General features: G+C 38.4%; 36 non-coding genes across 36 annotated transcripts; 24 read left to right on the top strand and 12 right to left on the bottom strand.

The window, feature by feature from the left end:
* Window positions 1-22: 22 nt before the first annotated feature.
* Window positions 23-95, top strand: Trnaa-agc (transfer RNA alanine (anticodon AGC)). Its single transcript has one exon. It is a non-coding gene; the product is annotated as a tRNA-Ala (tRNA).
* A 529-nt stretch (window positions 96-624) lies between these two features.
* On the bottom strand, window positions 625-696 carry Trnad-guc (transfer RNA aspartic acid (anticodon GUC)). Its single transcript has one exon. It is a non-coding gene; the product is annotated as a tRNA-Asp (tRNA).
* Window positions 697-1,003: 307 nt separating this feature from the next.
* On the top strand, window positions 1,004-1,095 carry Trnay-gua (transfer RNA tyrosine (anticodon GUA)). Its single transcript is given in 2 exon segments — window positions 1,004-1,040; window positions 1,060-1,095. It is a non-coding gene; the product is annotated as a tRNA-Tyr (tRNA).
* Window positions 1,096-1,392: 297 nt separating this feature from the next.
* Window positions 1,393-1,465, top strand: Trnaa-agc (transfer RNA alanine (anticodon AGC)). The gene has a single exon. It is a non-coding gene; the product is annotated as a tRNA-Ala (tRNA).
* A 529-nt stretch (window positions 1,466-1,994) lies between these two features.
* On the bottom strand, window positions 1,995-2,066 carry Trnad-guc (transfer RNA aspartic acid (anticodon GUC)). Its single transcript has one exon. It is a non-coding gene; the product is annotated as a tRNA-Asp (tRNA).
* A 307-nt stretch (window positions 2,067-2,373) lies between these two features.
* On the top strand, window positions 2,374-2,465 carry Trnay-gua (transfer RNA tyrosine (anticodon GUA)). The gene is given in 2 exon segments: window positions 2,374-2,410; window positions 2,430-2,465. It is a non-coding gene; the product is annotated as a tRNA-Tyr (tRNA).
* A 297-nt stretch (window positions 2,466-2,762) lies between these two features.
* Window positions 2,763-2,835, top strand: Trnaa-agc (transfer RNA alanine (anticodon AGC)). The gene has a single exon. It is a non-coding gene; the product is annotated as a tRNA-Ala (tRNA).
* A 529-nt stretch (window positions 2,836-3,364) lies between these two features.
* Window positions 3,365-3,436, bottom strand: Trnad-guc (transfer RNA aspartic acid (anticodon GUC)). The gene has a single exon. It is a non-coding gene; the product is annotated as a tRNA-Asp (tRNA).
* A 307-nt stretch (window positions 3,437-3,743) lies between these two features.
* Window positions 3,744-3,835, top strand: Trnay-gua (transfer RNA tyrosine (anticodon GUA)). Its single transcript is given in 2 exon segments — window positions 3,744-3,780; window positions 3,800-3,835. It is a non-coding gene; the product is annotated as a tRNA-Tyr (tRNA).
* A 297-nt stretch (window positions 3,836-4,132) lies between these two features.
* On the top strand, window positions 4,133-4,205 carry Trnaa-agc (transfer RNA alanine (anticodon AGC)). The gene has a single exon. It is a non-coding gene; the product is annotated as a tRNA-Ala (tRNA).
* Window positions 4,206-4,734: 529 nt separating this feature from the next.
* Trnad-guc (transfer RNA aspartic acid (anticodon GUC)) lies at window positions 4,735-4,806 on the bottom strand. The gene has a single exon. It is a non-coding gene; the product is annotated as a tRNA-Asp (tRNA).
* Window positions 4,807-5,113: 307 nt separating this feature from the next.
* Window positions 5,114-5,205, top strand: Trnay-gua (transfer RNA tyrosine (anticodon GUA)). The gene is given in 2 exon segments: window positions 5,114-5,150; window positions 5,170-5,205. It is a non-coding gene; the product is annotated as a tRNA-Tyr (tRNA).
* A 297-nt stretch (window positions 5,206-5,502) lies between these two features.
* On the top strand, window positions 5,503-5,575 carry Trnaa-agc (transfer RNA alanine (anticodon AGC)). The gene has a single exon. It is a non-coding gene; the product is annotated as a tRNA-Ala (tRNA).
* Window positions 5,576-6,104: 529 nt separating this feature from the next.
* On the bottom strand, window positions 6,105-6,176 carry Trnad-guc (transfer RNA aspartic acid (anticodon GUC)). The gene has a single exon. It is a non-coding gene; the product is annotated as a tRNA-Asp (tRNA).
* A 307-nt stretch (window positions 6,177-6,483) lies between these two features.
* On the top strand, window positions 6,484-6,575 carry Trnay-gua (transfer RNA tyrosine (anticodon GUA)). Its single transcript is given in 2 exon segments — window positions 6,484-6,520; window positions 6,540-6,575. It is a non-coding gene; the product is annotated as a tRNA-Tyr (tRNA).
* Window positions 6,576-6,872: 297 nt separating this feature from the next.
* Trnaa-agc (transfer RNA alanine (anticodon AGC)) lies at window positions 6,873-6,945 on the top strand. Its single transcript has one exon. It is a non-coding gene; the product is annotated as a tRNA-Ala (tRNA).
* Window positions 6,946-7,474: 529 nt separating this feature from the next.
* Trnad-guc (transfer RNA aspartic acid (anticodon GUC)) lies at window positions 7,475-7,546 on the bottom strand. Its single transcript has one exon. It is a non-coding gene; the product is annotated as a tRNA-Asp (tRNA).
* A 307-nt stretch (window positions 7,547-7,853) lies between these two features.
* Window positions 7,854-7,945, top strand: Trnay-gua (transfer RNA tyrosine (anticodon GUA)). The gene is given in 2 exon segments: window positions 7,854-7,890; window positions 7,910-7,945. It is a non-coding gene; the product is annotated as a tRNA-Tyr (tRNA).
* Window positions 7,946-8,242: 297 nt separating this feature from the next.
* On the top strand, window positions 8,243-8,315 carry Trnaa-agc (transfer RNA alanine (anticodon AGC)). Its single transcript has one exon. It is a non-coding gene; the product is annotated as a tRNA-Ala (tRNA).
* A 529-nt stretch (window positions 8,316-8,844) lies between these two features.
* Window positions 8,845-8,916, bottom strand: Trnad-guc (transfer RNA aspartic acid (anticodon GUC)). The gene has a single exon. It is a non-coding gene; the product is annotated as a tRNA-Asp (tRNA).
* A 307-nt stretch (window positions 8,917-9,223) lies between these two features.
* Window positions 9,224-9,315, top strand: Trnay-gua (transfer RNA tyrosine (anticodon GUA)). The gene is given in 2 exon segments: window positions 9,224-9,260; window positions 9,280-9,315. It is a non-coding gene; the product is annotated as a tRNA-Tyr (tRNA).
* A 297-nt stretch (window positions 9,316-9,612) lies between these two features.
* On the top strand, window positions 9,613-9,685 carry Trnaa-agc (transfer RNA alanine (anticodon AGC)). The gene has a single exon. It is a non-coding gene; the product is annotated as a tRNA-Ala (tRNA).
* Window positions 9,686-10,214: 529 nt separating this feature from the next.
* On the bottom strand, window positions 10,215-10,286 carry Trnad-guc (transfer RNA aspartic acid (anticodon GUC)). The gene has a single exon. It is a non-coding gene; the product is annotated as a tRNA-Asp (tRNA).
* Window positions 10,287-10,593: 307 nt separating this feature from the next.
* Trnay-gua (transfer RNA tyrosine (anticodon GUA)) lies at window positions 10,594-10,685 on the top strand. The gene is given in 2 exon segments: window positions 10,594-10,630; window positions 10,650-10,685. It is a non-coding gene; the product is annotated as a tRNA-Tyr (tRNA).
* A 297-nt stretch (window positions 10,686-10,982) lies between these two features.
* Trnaa-agc (transfer RNA alanine (anticodon AGC)) lies at window positions 10,983-11,055 on the top strand. Its single transcript has one exon. It is a non-coding gene; the product is annotated as a tRNA-Ala (tRNA).
* A 529-nt stretch (window positions 11,056-11,584) lies between these two features.
* Window positions 11,585-11,656, bottom strand: Trnad-guc (transfer RNA aspartic acid (anticodon GUC)). The gene has a single exon. It is a non-coding gene; the product is annotated as a tRNA-Asp (tRNA).
* A 307-nt stretch (window positions 11,657-11,963) lies between these two features.
* On the top strand, window positions 11,964-12,055 carry Trnay-gua (transfer RNA tyrosine (anticodon GUA)). The gene is given in 2 exon segments: window positions 11,964-12,000; window positions 12,020-12,055. It is a non-coding gene; the product is annotated as a tRNA-Tyr (tRNA).
* Window positions 12,056-12,352: 297 nt separating this feature from the next.
* Trnaa-agc (transfer RNA alanine (anticodon AGC)) lies at window positions 12,353-12,425 on the top strand. The gene has a single exon. It is a non-coding gene; the product is annotated as a tRNA-Ala (tRNA).
* Window positions 12,426-12,954: 529 nt separating this feature from the next.
* Window positions 12,955-13,026, bottom strand: Trnad-guc (transfer RNA aspartic acid (anticodon GUC)). The gene has a single exon. It is a non-coding gene; the product is annotated as a tRNA-Asp (tRNA).
* A 307-nt stretch (window positions 13,027-13,333) lies between these two features.
* Trnay-gua (transfer RNA tyrosine (anticodon GUA)) lies at window positions 13,334-13,425 on the top strand. The gene is given in 2 exon segments: window positions 13,334-13,370; window positions 13,390-13,425. It is a non-coding gene; the product is annotated as a tRNA-Tyr (tRNA).
* Window positions 13,426-13,722: 297 nt separating this feature from the next.
* Window positions 13,723-13,795, top strand: Trnaa-agc (transfer RNA alanine (anticodon AGC)). Its single transcript has one exon. It is a non-coding gene; the product is annotated as a tRNA-Ala (tRNA).
* A 529-nt stretch (window positions 13,796-14,324) lies between these two features.
* Window positions 14,325-14,396, bottom strand: Trnad-guc (transfer RNA aspartic acid (anticodon GUC)). Its single transcript has one exon. It is a non-coding gene; the product is annotated as a tRNA-Asp (tRNA).
* Window positions 14,397-14,703: 307 nt separating this feature from the next.
* On the top strand, window positions 14,704-14,795 carry Trnay-gua (transfer RNA tyrosine (anticodon GUA)). The gene is given in 2 exon segments: window positions 14,704-14,740; window positions 14,760-14,795. It is a non-coding gene; the product is annotated as a tRNA-Tyr (tRNA).
* Window positions 14,796-15,092: 297 nt separating this feature from the next.
* Trnaa-agc (transfer RNA alanine (anticodon AGC)) lies at window positions 15,093-15,165 on the top strand. The gene has a single exon. It is a non-coding gene; the product is annotated as a tRNA-Ala (tRNA).
* A 529-nt stretch (window positions 15,166-15,694) lies between these two features.
* Trnad-guc (transfer RNA aspartic acid (anticodon GUC)) lies at window positions 15,695-15,766 on the bottom strand. Its single transcript has one exon. It is a non-coding gene; the product is annotated as a tRNA-Asp (tRNA).
* A 307-nt stretch (window positions 15,767-16,073) lies between these two features.
* On the top strand, window positions 16,074-16,165 carry Trnay-gua (transfer RNA tyrosine (anticodon GUA)). The gene is given in 2 exon segments: window positions 16,074-16,110; window positions 16,130-16,165. It is a non-coding gene; the product is annotated as a tRNA-Tyr (tRNA).
* The last annotated feature ends 280 nt before the right edge of the window (window positions 16,166-16,445 follow it).

The raw sequence follows: 16,445 nt of genomic DNA, 5'->3' as shown, positions 1-16,445 counted from the left end.
TTTAATGACATATTACCCAAGAGGGGGACTAGCTCACATGGTAGAGCGCTCGCTTAGCATGCGAGAGGTACCGGGATCGATGCCCGGGTCCTCCATTAATTTTTGAATGTCGCCAATACTCAATTTTTCGGTAGTCTTTGTGCATTGAAAATGAATAGAGTCTGATATGAACGAAATAAGGAAATTGTGTCGATTCGAGTGTATGTCCTGCCCGTACACATGTTACAAGAATCCTTCATTCATTGACACTCTCATGTTTATTTTAATGTGATTAGTTCGACTCGTTCACCACATTCGGGATGTATTATAATAATGAGTAAATAATCTGTCATAAAGGATTAATGATGCAGTACTGGTGATAGTCAGGTTTAGTTTATCTTTGCGTCTTTTTTCAAAAATATGTTCATGAATGCTAAAAAGTAGACACATTTAAAGGTTGGGAACGTGTTCAAAACTTAACTGGTCTTCTGATGACATGAACTGGAGATGCTACGGCATAAACAATATGACAGTTGGATTGGTTTCAAACCCTTACACAGGTATTATCCACTGTTACTATATATAGCGGTCAAATTGACAATTAAAGAATGAAAATCCAAATTAAGCCAAGTAAAAAATAATGTCCTCCCCGGCGGGGAATCGAACCCCGGTCTCCCGCGTGACAGGCGGGGATACTAACCACTATACTACCGAGGACTTATTAACGTCCATCATTTTTAGGTACTTAACGCTCACTGCTATCTTGTTAATATATTGAACGCATCCGCAAAATTCATAGTATTGATTGCTGTAGGCGATATATGTTAAGCGCAACCGATCCGTCATTCTACTTACTTGTTTTCTCTGCTACTCTTGCTAATTGGAATATCTTAATGAATTATCGCCCCTCCTTCCCCTAATATACGTTTTAGATTCAATTGATGGCGCTTTTTTGTTTTTATTACTAAATGTACAATACATCCAAATACGTATAAATCATCAATTTAACCATTTGTATACAGACCCCGTGATAGCTCAGTTGGTAGAGCGGGAGACTGTAGTGGAATAAGAAAATCTGACATCTCTAGGTCGGTGGTTCGACTCCGCCTCACGGGATATTTTTTGGTCCCATTTCACTCTCAAATATTACCATTGTTCAAGGAATTTTAGCGAATGCACATTAGCGGCTTGTTATGCATGTACCACGTTTCAACCTTATTCATTTTGTTTTAACGACCGACCGCCAAAGCAGTTGTAGGCATATCACGTAATTGTGCTAAATATAAATAAATCTTCATTATGTACAAATGTACGTAGCTCTCGAGACTACTTTGAACTGTAGTTAGAACCGATAAAGTGACTGAATGACATCTGTACGCATAAAGGCGTTATTTAATGACATATTACCCAAGAGGGGGACTAGCTCACATGGTAGAGCGCTCGCTTAGCATGCGAGAGGTACCGGGATCGATGCCCGGGTCCTCCATTAATTTTTGAATGTCGCCAATACTCAATTTTTCGGTAGTCTTTGTGCATTGAAAATGAATAGAGTCTGATATGAACGAAATAAGGAAATTGTGTCGATTCGAGTGTATGTCCTGCCCGTACACATGTTACAAGAATCCTTCATTCATTGACACTCTCATGTTTATTTTAATGTGATTAGTTCGACTCGTTCACCACATTCGGGATGTATTATAATAATGAGTAAATAATCTGTCATAAAGGATTAATGATGCAGTACTGGTGATAGTCAGGTTTAGTTTATCTTTGCGTCTTTTTTCAAAAATATGTTCATGAATGCTAAAAAGTAGACACATTTAAAGGTTGGGAACGTGTTCAAAACTTAACTGGTCTTCTGATGACATGAACTGGAGATGCTACGGCATAAACAATATGACAGTTGGATTGGTTTCAAACCCTTACACAGGTATTATCCACTGTTACTATATATAGCGGTCAAATTGACAATTAAAGAATGAAAATCCAAATTAAGCCAAGTAAAAAATAATGTCCTCCCCGGCGGGGAATCGAACCCCGGTCTCCCGCGTGACAGGCGGGGATACTAACCACTATACTACCGAGGACTTATTAACGTCCATCATTTTTAGGTACTTAACGCTCACTGCTATCTTGTTAATATATTGAACGCATCCGCAAAATTCATAGTATTGATTGCTGTAGGCGATATATGTTAAGCGCAACCGATCCGTCATTCTACTTACTTGTTTTCTCTGCTACTCTTGCTAATTGGAATATCTTAATGAATTATCGCCCCTCCTTCCCCTAATATACGTTTTAGATTCAATTGATGGCGCTTTTTTGTTTTTATTACTAAATGTACAATACATCCAAATACGTATAAATCATCAATTTAACCATTTGTATACAGACCCCGTGATAGCTCAGTTGGTAGAGCGGGAGACTGTAGTGGAATAAGAAAATCTGACATCTCTAGGTCGGTGGTTCGACTCCGCCTCACGGGATATTTTTTGGTCCCATTTCACTCTCAAATATTACCATTGTTCAAGGAATTTTAGCGAATGCACATTAGCGGCTTGTTATGCATGTACCACGTTTCAACCTTATTCATTTTGTTTTAACGACCGACCGCCAAAGCAGTTGTAGGCATATCACGTAATTGTGCTAAATATAAATAAATCTTCATTATGTACAAATGTACGTAGCTCTCGAGACTACTTTGAACTGTAGTTAGAACCGATAAAGTGACTGAATGACATCTGTACGCATAAAGGCGTTATTTAATGACATATTACCCAAGAGGGGGACTAGCTCACATGGTAGAGCGCTCGCTTAGCATGCGAGAGGTACCGGGATCGATGCCCGGGTCCTCCATTAATTTTTGAATGTCGCCAATACTCAATTTTTCGGTAGTCTTTGTGCATTGAAAATGAATAGAGTCTGATATGAACGAAATAAGGAAATTGTGTCGATTCGAGTGTATGTCCTGCCCGTACACATGTTACAAGAATCCTTCATTCATTGACACTCTCATGTTTATTTTAATGTGATTAGTTCGACTCGTTCACCACATTCGGGATGTATTATAATAATGAGTAAATAATCTGTCATAAAGGATTAATGATGCAGTACTGGTGATAGTCAGGTTTAGTTTATCTTTGCGTCTTTTTTCAAAAATATGTTCATGAATGCTAAAAAGTAGACACATTTAAAGGTTGGGAACGTGTTCAAAACTTAACTGGTCTTCTGATGACATGAACTGGAGATGCTACGGCATAAACAATATGACAGTTGGATTGGTTTCAAACCCTTACACAGGTATTATCCACTGTTACTATATATAGCGGTCAAATTGACAATTAAAGAATGAAAATCCAAATTAAGCCAAGTAAAAAATAATGTCCTCCCCGGCGGGGAATCGAACCCCGGTCTCCCGCGTGACAGGCGGGGATACTAACCACTATACTACCGAGGACTTATTAACGTCCATCATTTTTAGGTACTTAACGCTCACTGCTATCTTGTTAATATATTGAACGCATCCGCAAAATTCATAGTATTGATTGCTGTAGGCGATATATGTTAAGCGCAACCGATCCGTCATTCTACTTACTTGTTTTCTCTGCTACTCTTGCTAATTGGAATATCTTAATGAATTATCGCCCCTCCTTCCCCTAATATACGTTTTAGATTCAATTGATGGCGCTTTTTTGTTTTTATTACTAAATGTACAATACATCCAAATACGTATAAATCATCAATTTAACCATTTGTATACAGACCCCGTGATAGCTCAGTTGGTAGAGCGGGAGACTGTAGTGGAATAAGAAAATCTGACATCTCTAGGTCGGTGGTTCGACTCCGCCTCACGGGATATTTTTTGGTCCCATTTCACTCTCAAATATTACCATTGTTCAAGGAATTTTAGCGAATGCACATTAGCGGCTTGTTATGCATGTACCACGTTTCAACCTTATTCATTTTGTTTTAACGACCGACCGCCAAAGCAGTTGTAGGCATATCACGTAATTGTGCTAAATATAAATAAATCTTCATTATGTACAAATGTACGTAGCTCTCGAGACTACTTTGAACTGTAGTTAGAACCGATAAAGTGACTGAATGACATCTGTACGCATAAAGGCGTTATTTAATGACATATTACCCAAGAGGGGGACTAGCTCACATGGTAGAGCGCTCGCTTAGCATGCGAGAGGTACCGGGATCGATGCCCGGGTCCTCCATTAATTTTTGAATGTCGCCAATACTCAATTTTTCGGTAGTCTTTGTGCATTGAAAATGAATAGAGTCTGATATGAACGAAATAAGGAAATTGTGTCGATTCGAGTGTATGTCCTGCCCGTACACATGTTACAAGAATCCTTCATTCATTGACACTCTCATGTTTATTTTAATGTGATTAGTTCGACTCGTTCACCACATTCGGGATGTATTATAATAATGAGTAAATAATCTGTCATAAAGGATTAATGATGCAGTACTGGTGATAGTCAGGTTTAGTTTATCTTTGCGTCTTTTTTCAAAAATATGTTCATGAATGCTAAAAAGTAGACACATTTAAAGGTTGGGAACGTGTTCAAAACTTAACTGGTCTTCTGATGACATGAACTGGAGATGCTACGGCATAAACAATATGACAGTTGGATTGGTTTCAAACCCTTACACAGGTATTATCCACTGTTACTATATATAGCGGTCAAATTGACAATTAAAGAATGAAAATCCAAATTAAGCCAAGTAAAAAATAATGTCCTCCCCGGCGGGGAATCGAACCCCGGTCTCCCGCGTGACAGGCGGGGATACTAACCACTATACTACCGAGGACTTATTAACGTCCATCATTTTTAGGTACTTAACGCTCACTGCTATCTTGTTAATATATTGAACGCATCCGCAAAATTCATAGTATTGATTGCTGTAGGCGATATATGTTAAGCGCAACCGATCCGTCATTCTACTTACTTGTTTTCTCTGCTACTCTTGCTAATTGGAATATCTTAATGAATTATCGCCCCTCCTTCCCCTAATATACGTTTTAGATTCAATTGATGGCGCTTTTTTGTTTTTATTACTAAATGTACAATACATCCAAATACGTATAAATCATCAATTTAACCATTTGTATACAGACCCCGTGATAGCTCAGTTGGTAGAGCGGGAGACTGTAGTGGAATAAGAAAATCTGACATCTCTAGGTCGGTGGTTCGACTCCGCCTCACGGGATATTTTTTGGTCCCATTTCACTCTCAAATATTACCATTGTTCAAGGAATTTTAGCGAATGCACATTAGCGGCTTGTTATGCATGTACCACGTTTCAACCTTATTCATTTTGTTTTAACGACCGACCGCCAAAGCAGTTGTAGGCATATCACGTAATTGTGCTAAATATAAATAAATCTTCATTATGTACAAATGTACGTAGCTCTCGAGACTACTTTGAACTGTAGTTAGAACCGATAAAGTGACTGAATGACATCTGTACGCATAAAGGCGTTATTTAATGACATATTACCCAAGAGGGGGACTAGCTCACATGGTAGAGCGCTCGCTTAGCATGCGAGAGGTACCGGGATCGATGCCCGGGTCCTCCATTAATTTTTGAATGTCGCCAATACTCAATTTTTCGGTAGTCTTTGTGCATTGAAAATGAATAGAGTCTGATATGAACGAAATAAGGAAATTGTGTCGATTCGAGTGTATGTCCTGCCCGTACACATGTTACAAGAATCCTTCATTCATTGACACTCTCATGTTTATTTTAATGTGATTAGTTCGACTCGTTCACCACATTCGGGATGTATTATAATAATGAGTAAATAATCTGTCATAAAGGATTAATGATGCAGTACTGGTGATAGTCAGGTTTAGTTTATCTTTGCGTCTTTTTTCAAAAATATGTTCATGAATGCTAAAAAGTAGACACATTTAAAGGTTGGGAACGTGTTCAAAACTTAACTGGTCTTCTGATGACATGAACTGGAGATGCTACGGCATAAACAATATGACAGTTGGATTGGTTTCAAACCCTTACACAGGTATTATCCACTGTTACTATATATAGCGGTCAAATTGACAATTAAAGAATGAAAATCCAAATTAAGCCAAGTAAAAAATAATGTCCTCCCCGGCGGGGAATCGAACCCCGGTCTCCCGCGTGACAGGCGGGGATACTAACCACTATACTACCGAGGACTTATTAACGTCCATCATTTTTAGGTACTTAACGCTCACTGCTATCTTGTTAATATATTGAACGCATCCGCAAAATTCATAGTATTGATTGCTGTAGGCGATATATGTTAAGCGCAACCGATCCGTCATTCTACTTACTTGTTTTCTCTGCTACTCTTGCTAATTGGAATATCTTAATGAATTATCGCCCCTCCTTCCCCTAATATACGTTTTAGATTCAATTGATGGCGCTTTTTTGTTTTTATTACTAAATGTACAATACATCCAAATACGTATAAATCATCAATTTAACCATTTGTATACAGACCCCGTGATAGCTCAGTTGGTAGAGCGGGAGACTGTAGTGGAATAAGAAAATCTGACATCTCTAGGTCGGTGGTTCGACTCCGCCTCACGGGATATTTTTTGGTCCCATTTCACTCTCAAATATTACCATTGTTCAAGGAATTTTAGCGAATGCACATTAGCGGCTTGTTATGCATGTACCACGTTTCAACCTTATTCATTTTGTTTTAACGACCGACCGCCAAAGCAGTTGTAGGCATATCACGTAATTGTGCTAAATATAAATAAATCTTCATTATGTACAAATGTACGTAGCTCTCGAGACTACTTTGAACTGTAGTTAGAACCGATAAAGTGACTGAATGACATCTGTACGCATAAAGGCGTTATTTAATGACATATTACCCAAGAGGGGGACTAGCTCACATGGTAGAGCGCTCGCTTAGCATGCGAGAGGTACCGGGATCGATGCCCGGGTCCTCCATTAATTTTTGAATGTCGCCAATACTCAATTTTTCGGTAGTCTTTGTGCATTGAAAATGAATAGAGTCTGATATGAACGAAATAAGGAAATTGTGTCGATTCGAGTGTATGTCCTGCCCGTACACATGTTACAAGAATCCTTCATTCATTGACACTCTCATGTTTATTTTAATGTGATTAGTTCGACTCGTTCACCACATTCGGGATGTATTATAATAATGAGTAAATAATCTGTCATAAAGGATTAATGATGCAGTACTGGTGATAGTCAGGTTTAGTTTATCTTTGCGTCTTTTTTCAAAAATATGTTCATGAATGCTAAAAAGTAGACACATTTAAAGGTTGGGAACGTGTTCAAAACTTAACTGGTCTTCTGATGACATGAACTGGAGATGCTACGGCATAAACAATATGACAGTTGGATTGGTTTCAAACCCTTACACAGGTATTATCCACTGTTACTATATATAGCGGTCAAATTGACAATTAAAGAATGAAAATCCAAATTAAGCCAAGTAAAAAATAATGTCCTCCCCGGCGGGGAATCGAACCCCGGTCTCCCGCGTGACAGGCGGGGATACTAACCACTATACTACCGAGGACTTATTAACGTCCATCATTTTTAGGTACTTAACGCTCACTGCTATCTTGTTAATATATTGAACGCATCCGCAAAATTCATAGTATTGATTGCTGTAGGCGATATATGTTAAGCGCAACCGATCCGTCATTCTACTTACTTGTTTTCTCTGCTACTCTTGCTAATTGGAATATCTTAATGAATTATCGCCCCTCCTTCCCCTAATATACGTTTTAGATTCAATTGATGGCGCTTTTTTGTTTTTATTACTAAATGTACAATACATCCAAATACGTATAAATCATCAATTTAACCATTTGTATACAGACCCCGTGATAGCTCAGTTGGTAGAGCGGGAGACTGTAGTGGAATAAGAAAATCTGACATCTCTAGGTCGGTGGTTCGACTCCGCCTCACGGGATATTTTTTGGTCCCATTTCACTCTCAAATATTACCATTGTTCAAGGAATTTTAGCGAATGCACATTAGCGGCTTGTTATGCATGTACCACGTTTCAACCTTATTCATTTTGTTTTAACGACCGACCGCCAAAGCAGTTGTAGGCATATCACGTAATTGTGCTAAATATAAATAAATCTTCATTATGTACAAATGTACGTAGCTCTCGAGACTACTTTGAACTGTAGTTAGAACCGATAAAGTGACTGAATGACATCTGTACGCATAAAGGCGTTATTTAATGACATATTACCCAAGAGGGGGACTAGCTCACATGGTAGAGCGCTCGCTTAGCATGCGAGAGGTACCGGGATCGATGCCCGGGTCCTCCATTAATTTTTGAATGTCGCCAATACTCAATTTTTCGGTAGTCTTTGTGCATTGAAAATGAATAGAGTCTGATATGAACGAAATAAGGAAATTGTGTCGATTCGAGTGTATGTCCTGCCCGTACACATGTTACAAGAATCCTTCATTCATTGACACTCTCATGTTTATTTTAATGTGATTAGTTCGACTCGTTCACCACATTCGGGATGTATTATAATAATGAGTAAATAATCTGTCATAAAGGATTAATGATGCAGTACTGGTGATAGTCAGGTTTAGTTTATCTTTGCGTCTTTTTTCAAAAATATGTTCATGAATGCTAAAAAGTAGACACATTTAAAGGTTGGGAACGTGTTCAAAACTTAACTGGTCTTCTGATGACATGAACTGGAGATGCTACGGCATAAACAATATGACAGTTGGATTGGTTTCAAACCCTTACACAGGTATTATCCACTGTTACTATATATAGCGGTCAAATTGACAATTAAAGAATGAAAATCCAAATTAAGCCAAGTAAAAAATAATGTCCTCCCCGGCGGGGAATCGAACCCCGGTCTCCCGCGTGACAGGCGGGGATACTAACCACTATACTACCGAGGACTTATTAACGTCCATCATTTTTAGGTACTTAACGCTCACTGCTATCTTGTTAATATATTGAACGCATCCGCAAAATTCATAGTATTGATTGCTGTAGGCGATATATGTTAAGCGCAACCGATCCGTCATTCTACTTACTTGTTTTCTCTGCTACTCTTGCTAATTGGAATATCTTAATGAATTATCGCCCCTCCTTCCCCTAATATACGTTTTAGATTCAATTGATGGCGCTTTTTTGTTTTTATTACTAAATGTACAATACATCCAAATACGTATAAATCATCAATTTAACCATTTGTATACAGACCCCGTGATAGCTCAGTTGGTAGAGCGGGAGACTGTAGTGGAATAAGAAAATCTGACATCTCTAGGTCGGTGGTTCGACTCCGCCTCACGGGATATTTTTTGGTCCCATTTCACTCTCAAATATTACCATTGTTCAAGGAATTTTAGCGAATGCACATTAGCGGCTTGTTATGCATGTACCACGTTTCAACCTTATTCATTTTGTTTTAACGACCGACCGCCAAAGCAGTTGTAGGCATATCACGTAATTGTGCTAAATATAAATAAATCTTCATTATGTACAAATGTACGTAGCTCTCGAGACTACTTTGAACTGTAGTTAGAACCGATAAAGTGACTGAATGACATCTGTACGCATAAAGGCGTTATTTAATGACATATTACCCAAGAGGGGGACTAGCTCACATGGTAGAGCGCTCGCTTAGCATGCGAGAGGTACCGGGATCGATGCCCGGGTCCTCCATTAATTTTTGAATGTCGCCAATACTCAATTTTTCGGTAGTCTTTGTGCATTGAAAATGAATAGAGTCTGATATGAACGAAATAAGGAAATTGTGTCGATTCGAGTGTATGTCCTGCCCGTACACATGTTACAAGAATCCTTCATTCATTGACACTCTCATGTTTATTTTAATGTGATTAGTTCGACTCGTTCACCACATTCGGGATGTATTATAATAATGAGTAAATAATCTGTCATAAAGGATTAATGATGCAGTACTAGTGATAGTCAGGTTTAGTTTATCTTTGCGTCTTTTTTCAAAAATATGTTCATGAATGCTAAAAAGTAGACACATTTAAAGGTTGGGAACGTGTTCAAAACTTAACTGGTCTTCTGATGACATGAACTGGAGATGCTACGGCATAAACAATATGACAGTTGGATTGGTTTCAAACCCTTACACAGGTATTATCCACTGTTACTATATATAGCGGTCAAATTGACAATTAAAGAATGAAAATCCAAATTAAGCCAAGTAAAAAATAATGTCCTCCCCGGCGGGGAATCGAACCCCGGTCTCCCGCGTGACAGGCGGGGATACTAACCACTATACTACCGAGGACTTATTAACGTCCATCATTTTTAGGTACTTAACGCTCACTGCTATCTTGTTAATATATTGAACGCATCCGCAAAATTCATAGTATTGATTGCTGTAGGCGATATATGTTAAGCGCAACCGATCCGTCATTCTACTTACTTGTTTTCTCTGCTACTCTTGCTAATTGGAATATCTTAATGAATTATCGCCCCTCCTTCCCCTAATATACGTTTTAGATTCAATTGATGGCGCTTTTTTGTTTTTATTACTAAATGTACAATACATCCAAATACGTATAAATCATCAATTTAACCATTTGTATACAGACCCCGTGATAGCTCAGTTGGTAGAGCGGGAGACTGTAGTGGAATAAGAAAATCTGACATCTCTAGGTCGGTGGTTCGACTCCGCCTCACGGGATATTTTTTGGTCCCATTTCACTCTCAAATATTACCATTGTTCAAGGAATTTTAGCGAATGCACATTAGCGGCTTGTTATGCATGTACCACGTTTCAACCTTATTCATTTTGTTTTAACGACCGACCGCCAAAGCAGTTGTAGGCATATCACGTAATTGTGCTAAATATAAATAAATCTTCATTATGTACAAATGTACGTAGCTCTCGAGACTACTTTGAACTGTAGTTAGAACCGATAAAGTGACTGAATGACATCTGTACGCATAAAGGCGTTATTTAATGACATATTACCCAAGAGGGGGACTAGCTCACATGGTAGAGCGCTCGCTTAGCATGCGAGAGGTACCGGGATCGATGCCCGGGTCCTCCATTAATTTTTGAATGTCGCCAATACTCAATTTTTCGGTAGTCTTTGTGCATTGAAAATGAATAGAGTCTGATATGAACGAAATAAGGAAATTGTGTCGATTCGAGTGTATGTCCTGCCCGTACACATGTTACAAGAATCCTTCATTCATTGACACTCTCATGTTTATTTTAATGTGATTAGTTCGACTCGTTCACCACATTCGGGATGTATTATAATAATGAGTAAATAATCTGTCATAAAGGATTAATGATGCAGTACTAGTGATAGTCAGGTTTAGTTTATCTTTGCGTCTTTTTTCAAAAATATGTTCATGAATGCTAAAAAGTAGACACATTTAAAGGTTGGGAACGTGTTCAAAACTTAACTGGTCTTCTGATGACATGAACTGGAGATGCTACGGCATAAACAATATGACAGTTGGATTGGTTTCAAACCCTTACACAGGTATTATCCACTGTTACTATATATAGCGGTCAAATTGACAATTAAAGAATGAAAATCCAAATTAAGCCAAGTAAAAAATAATGTCCTCCCCGGCGGGGAATCGAACCCCGGTCTCCCGCGTGACAGGCGGGGATACTAACCACTATACTACCGAGGACTTATTAACGTCCATCATTTTTAGGTACTTAACGCTCACTGCTATCTTGTTAATATATTGAACGCATCCGCAAAATTCATAGTATTGATTGCTGTAGGCGATATATGTTAAGCGCAACCGATCCGTCATTCTACTTACTTGTTTTCTCTGCTACTCTTGCTAATTGGAATATCTTAATGAATTATCGCCCCTCCTTCCCCTAATATACGTTTTAGATTCAATTGATGGCGCTTTTTTGTTTTTATTACTAAATGTACAATACATCCAAATACGTATAAATCATCAATTTAACCATTTGTATACAGACCCCGTGATAGCTCAGTTGGTAGAGCGGGAGACTGTAGTGGAATAAGAAAATCTGACATCTCTAGGTCGGTGGTTCGACTCCGCCTCACGGGATATTTTTTGGTCCCATTTCACTCTCAAATATTACCATTGTTCAAGGAATTTTAGCGAATGCACATTAGCGGCTTGTTATGCATGTACCACGTTTCAACCTTATTCATTTTGTTTTAACGACCGACCGCCAAAGCAGTTGTAGGCATATCACGTAATTGTGCTAAATATAAATAAATCTTCATTATGTACAAATGTACGTAGCTCTCGAGACTACTTTGAACTGTAGTTAGAACCGATAAAGTGACTGAATGACATCTGTACGCATAAAGGCGTTATTTAATGACATATTACCCAAGAGGGGGACTAGCTCACATGGTAGAGCGCTCGCTTAGCATGCGAGAGGTACCGGGATCGATGCCCGGGTCCTCCATTAATTTTTGAATGTCGCCAATACTCAATTTTTCGGTAGTCTTTGTGCATTGAAAATGAATAGAGTCTGATATGAACGAAATAAGGAAATTGTGTCGATTCGAGTGTATGTCCTGCCCGTACACATGTTACAAGAATCCTTCATTCATTGACACTCTCATGTTTATTTTAATGTGATTAGTTCGACTCGTTCACCACATTCGGGATGTATTATAATAATGAGTAAATAATCTGTCATAAAGGATTAATGATGCAGTACTAGTGATAGTCAGGTTTAGTTTATCTTTGCGTCTTTTTTCAAAAATATGTTCATGAATGCTAAAAAGTAGACACATTTAAAGGTTGGGAACGTGTTCAAAACTTAACTGGTCTTCTGATGACATGAACTGGAGATGCTACGGCATAAACAATATGACAGTTGGATTGGTTTCAAACCCTTACACAGGTATTATCCACTGTTACTATATATAGCGGTCAAATTGACAATTAAAGAATGAAAATCCAAATTAAGCCAAGTAAAAAATAATGTCCTCCCCGGCGGGGAATCGAACCCCGGTCTCCCGCGTGACAGGCGGGGATACTAACCACTATACTACCGAGGACTTATTAACGTCCATCATTTTTAGGTACTTAACGCTCACTGCTATCTTGTTAATATATTGAACGCATCCGCAAAATTCATAGTATTGATTGCTGTAGGCGATATATGTTAAGCGCAACCGATCCGTCATTCTACTTACTTGTTTTCTCTGCTACTCTTGCTAATTGGAATATCTTAATGAATTATCGCCCCTCCTTCCCCTAATATACGTTTTAGATTCAATTGATGGCGCTTTTTTGTTTTTATTACTAAATGTACAATACATCCAAATACGTATAAATCATCAATTTAACCATTTGTATACAGACCCCGTGATAGCTCAGTTGGTAGAGCGGGAGACTGTAGTGGAATAAGAAAATCTGACATCTCTAGGTCGGTGGTTCGACTCCGCCTCACGGGATATTTTTTGGTCCCATTTCACTCTCAAATATTACCATTGTTCAAGGAATTTTAGCGAATGCACATTAGCGGCTTGTTATGCATGTACCACGTTTCAACCTTATTCATTTTGTTTTAACGACCGACCGCCAAAGCAGTTGTAGGCATATCACGTAATTGTGCTAAATATAAATAAATCTTCATTATGTACAAATGTACGTAGCTCTCGAGACTACTTTGAACTGTAGTTAGAACCGATAAAGTGACTGAATGACATCTGTACGCATAAAGGCGTTATTTAATGACATATTACCCAAGAGGGGGACTAGCTCACATGGTAGAGCGCTCGCTTAGCATGCGAGAGGTACCGGGATCGATGCCCGGGTCCTCCATTAATTTTTGAATGTCGCCAATACTCAATTTTTCGGTAGTCTTTGTGCATTGAAAATGAATAGAGTCTGATATGAACGAAATAAGGAAATTGTGTCGATTCGAGTGTATGTCCTGCCCGTACACATGTTACAAGAATCCTTCATTCATTGACACTCTCATGTTTATTTTAATGTGATTAGTTCGACTCGTTCACCACATTCGGGATGTATTATAATAATGAGTAAATAATCTGTCATAAAGGATTAATGATGCAGTACTAGTGATAGTCAGGTTTAGTTTATCTTTGCGTCTTTTTTCAAAAATATGTTCATGAATGCTAAAAAGTAGACACATTTAAAGGTTGGGAACGTGTTCAAAACTTAACTGGTCTTCTGATGACATGAACTGGAGATGCTACGGCATAAACAATATGACAGTTGGATTGGTTTCAAACCCTTACACAGGTATTATCCACTGTTACTATATATAGCGGTCAAATTGACAATTAAAGAATGAAAATCCAAATTAAGCCAAGTAAAAAATAATGTCCTCCCCGGCGGGGAATCGAACCCCGGTCTCCCGCGTGACAGGCGGGGATACTAACCACTATACTACCGAGGACTTATTAACGTCCATCATTTTTAGGTACTTAACGCTCACTGCTATCTTGTTAATATATTGAACGCATCCGCAAAATTCATAGTATTGATTGCTGTAGGCGATATATGTTAAGCGCAACCGATCCGTCATTCTACTTACTTGTTTTCTCTGCTACTCTTGCTAATTGGAATATCTTAATGAATTATCGCCCCTCCTTCCCCTAATATACGTTTTAGATTCAATTGATGGCGCTTTTTTGTTTTTATTACTAAATGTACAATACATCCAAATACGTATAAATCATCAATTTAACCATTTGTATACAGACCCCGTGATAGCTCAGTTGGTAGAGCGGGAGACTGTAGTGGAATAAGAAAATCTGACATCTCTAGGTCGGTGGTTCGACTCCGCCTCACGGGATATTTTTTGGTCCCATTTCACTCTCAAATATTACCATTGTTCAAGGAATTTTAGCGAATGCACATTAGCGGCTTGTTATGCATGTACCACGTTTCAACCTTATTCATTTTGTTTTAACGACCGACCGCCAAAGCAGTTGTAGGCATATCACGTAATTGTGCTAAATATAAATAAATCTTCATTATGTACAAATGTACGTAGCTCTCGAGACTACTTTGAACTGTAGTTAGAACCGATAAAGTGACTGAATGACATCTGTACGCATAAAGGCGTTATTTAATGACATATTACCCAAGAGGGGGACTAGCTCACATGGTAGAGCGCTCGCTTAGCATGCGAGAGGTACCGGGATCGATGCCCGGGTCCTCCATTAATTTTTGAATGTCGCCAATACTCAATTTTTCGGTAGTCTTTGTGCATTGAAAATGAATAGAGTCTGATATGAACGAAATAAGGAAATTGTGTCGATTCGAGTGTATGTCCTGCCCGTACACATGTTACAAGAATCCTTCATTCATTGACACTCTCATGTTTATTTTAATGTGATTAGTTCGACTCGTTCACCACATTCGGGATGTATTATAATAATGAGTAAATAATCTGTCATAAAGGATTAATGATGCAGTACTAGTGATAGTCAGGTTTAGTTTATCTTTGCGTCTTTTTTCAAAAATATGTTCATGAATGCTAAAAAGTAGACACATTTAAAGGTTGGGAACGTGTTCAAAACTTAACTGGTCTTCTGATGACATGAACTGGAGATGCTACGGCATAAACAATATGACAGTTGGATTGGTTTCAAACCCTTACACAGGTATTATCCACTGTTACTATATATAGCGGTCAAATTGACAATTAAAGAATGAAAATCCAAATTAAGCCAAGTAAAAAATAATGTCCTCCCCGGCGGGGAATCGAACCCCGGTCTCCCGCGTGACAGGCGGGGATACTAACCACTATACTACCGAGGACTTATTAACGTCCATCATTTTTAGGTACTTAACGCTCACTGCTATCTTGTTAATATATTGAACGCATCCGCAAAATTCATAGTATTGATTGCTGTAGGCGATATATGTTAAGCGCAACCGATCCGTCATTCTACTTACTTGTTTTCTCTGCTACTCTTGCTAATTGGAATATCTTAATGAATTATCGCCCCTCCTTCCCCTAATATACGTTTTAGATTCAATTGATGGCGCTTTTTTGTTTTTATTACTAAATGTACAATACATCCAAATACGTATAAATCATCAATTTAACCATTTGTATACAGACCCCGTGATAGCTCAGTTGGTAGAGCGGGAGACTGTAGTGGAATAAGAAAATCTGACATCTCTAGGTCGGTGGTTCGACTCCGCCTCACGGGATATTTTTTGGTCCCATTTCACTCTCAAATATTACCATTGTTCAAGGAATTTTAGCGAATGCACATTAGCGGCTTGTTATGCATGTACCACGTTTCAACCTTATTCATTTTGTTTTAACGACCGACCGCCAAAGCAGTTGTAGGCATATCACGTAATTGTGCTAAATATAAATAAATCTTCATTATGTACAAATGTACGTAGCTCTCGAGACTACTTTGAACTGTAGTTAGAACCGATAAAGTGACTGAATGACATCTGTACGCATAAAGGCGTTATTTAA

This window comes from Mytilus edulis, chromosome 11, assembly GCF_963676685.1.
Source record: "Mytilus edulis chromosome 11, xbMytEdul2.2, whole genome shotgun sequence".
In the NCBI taxonomy this organism is placed as follows: Eukaryota; Metazoa; Mollusca; class Bivalvia; order Mytilida; family Mytilidae; genus Mytilus; species Mytilus edulis.
This window is presented reverse-complemented; position numbering and strand designations above follow the sequence as displayed.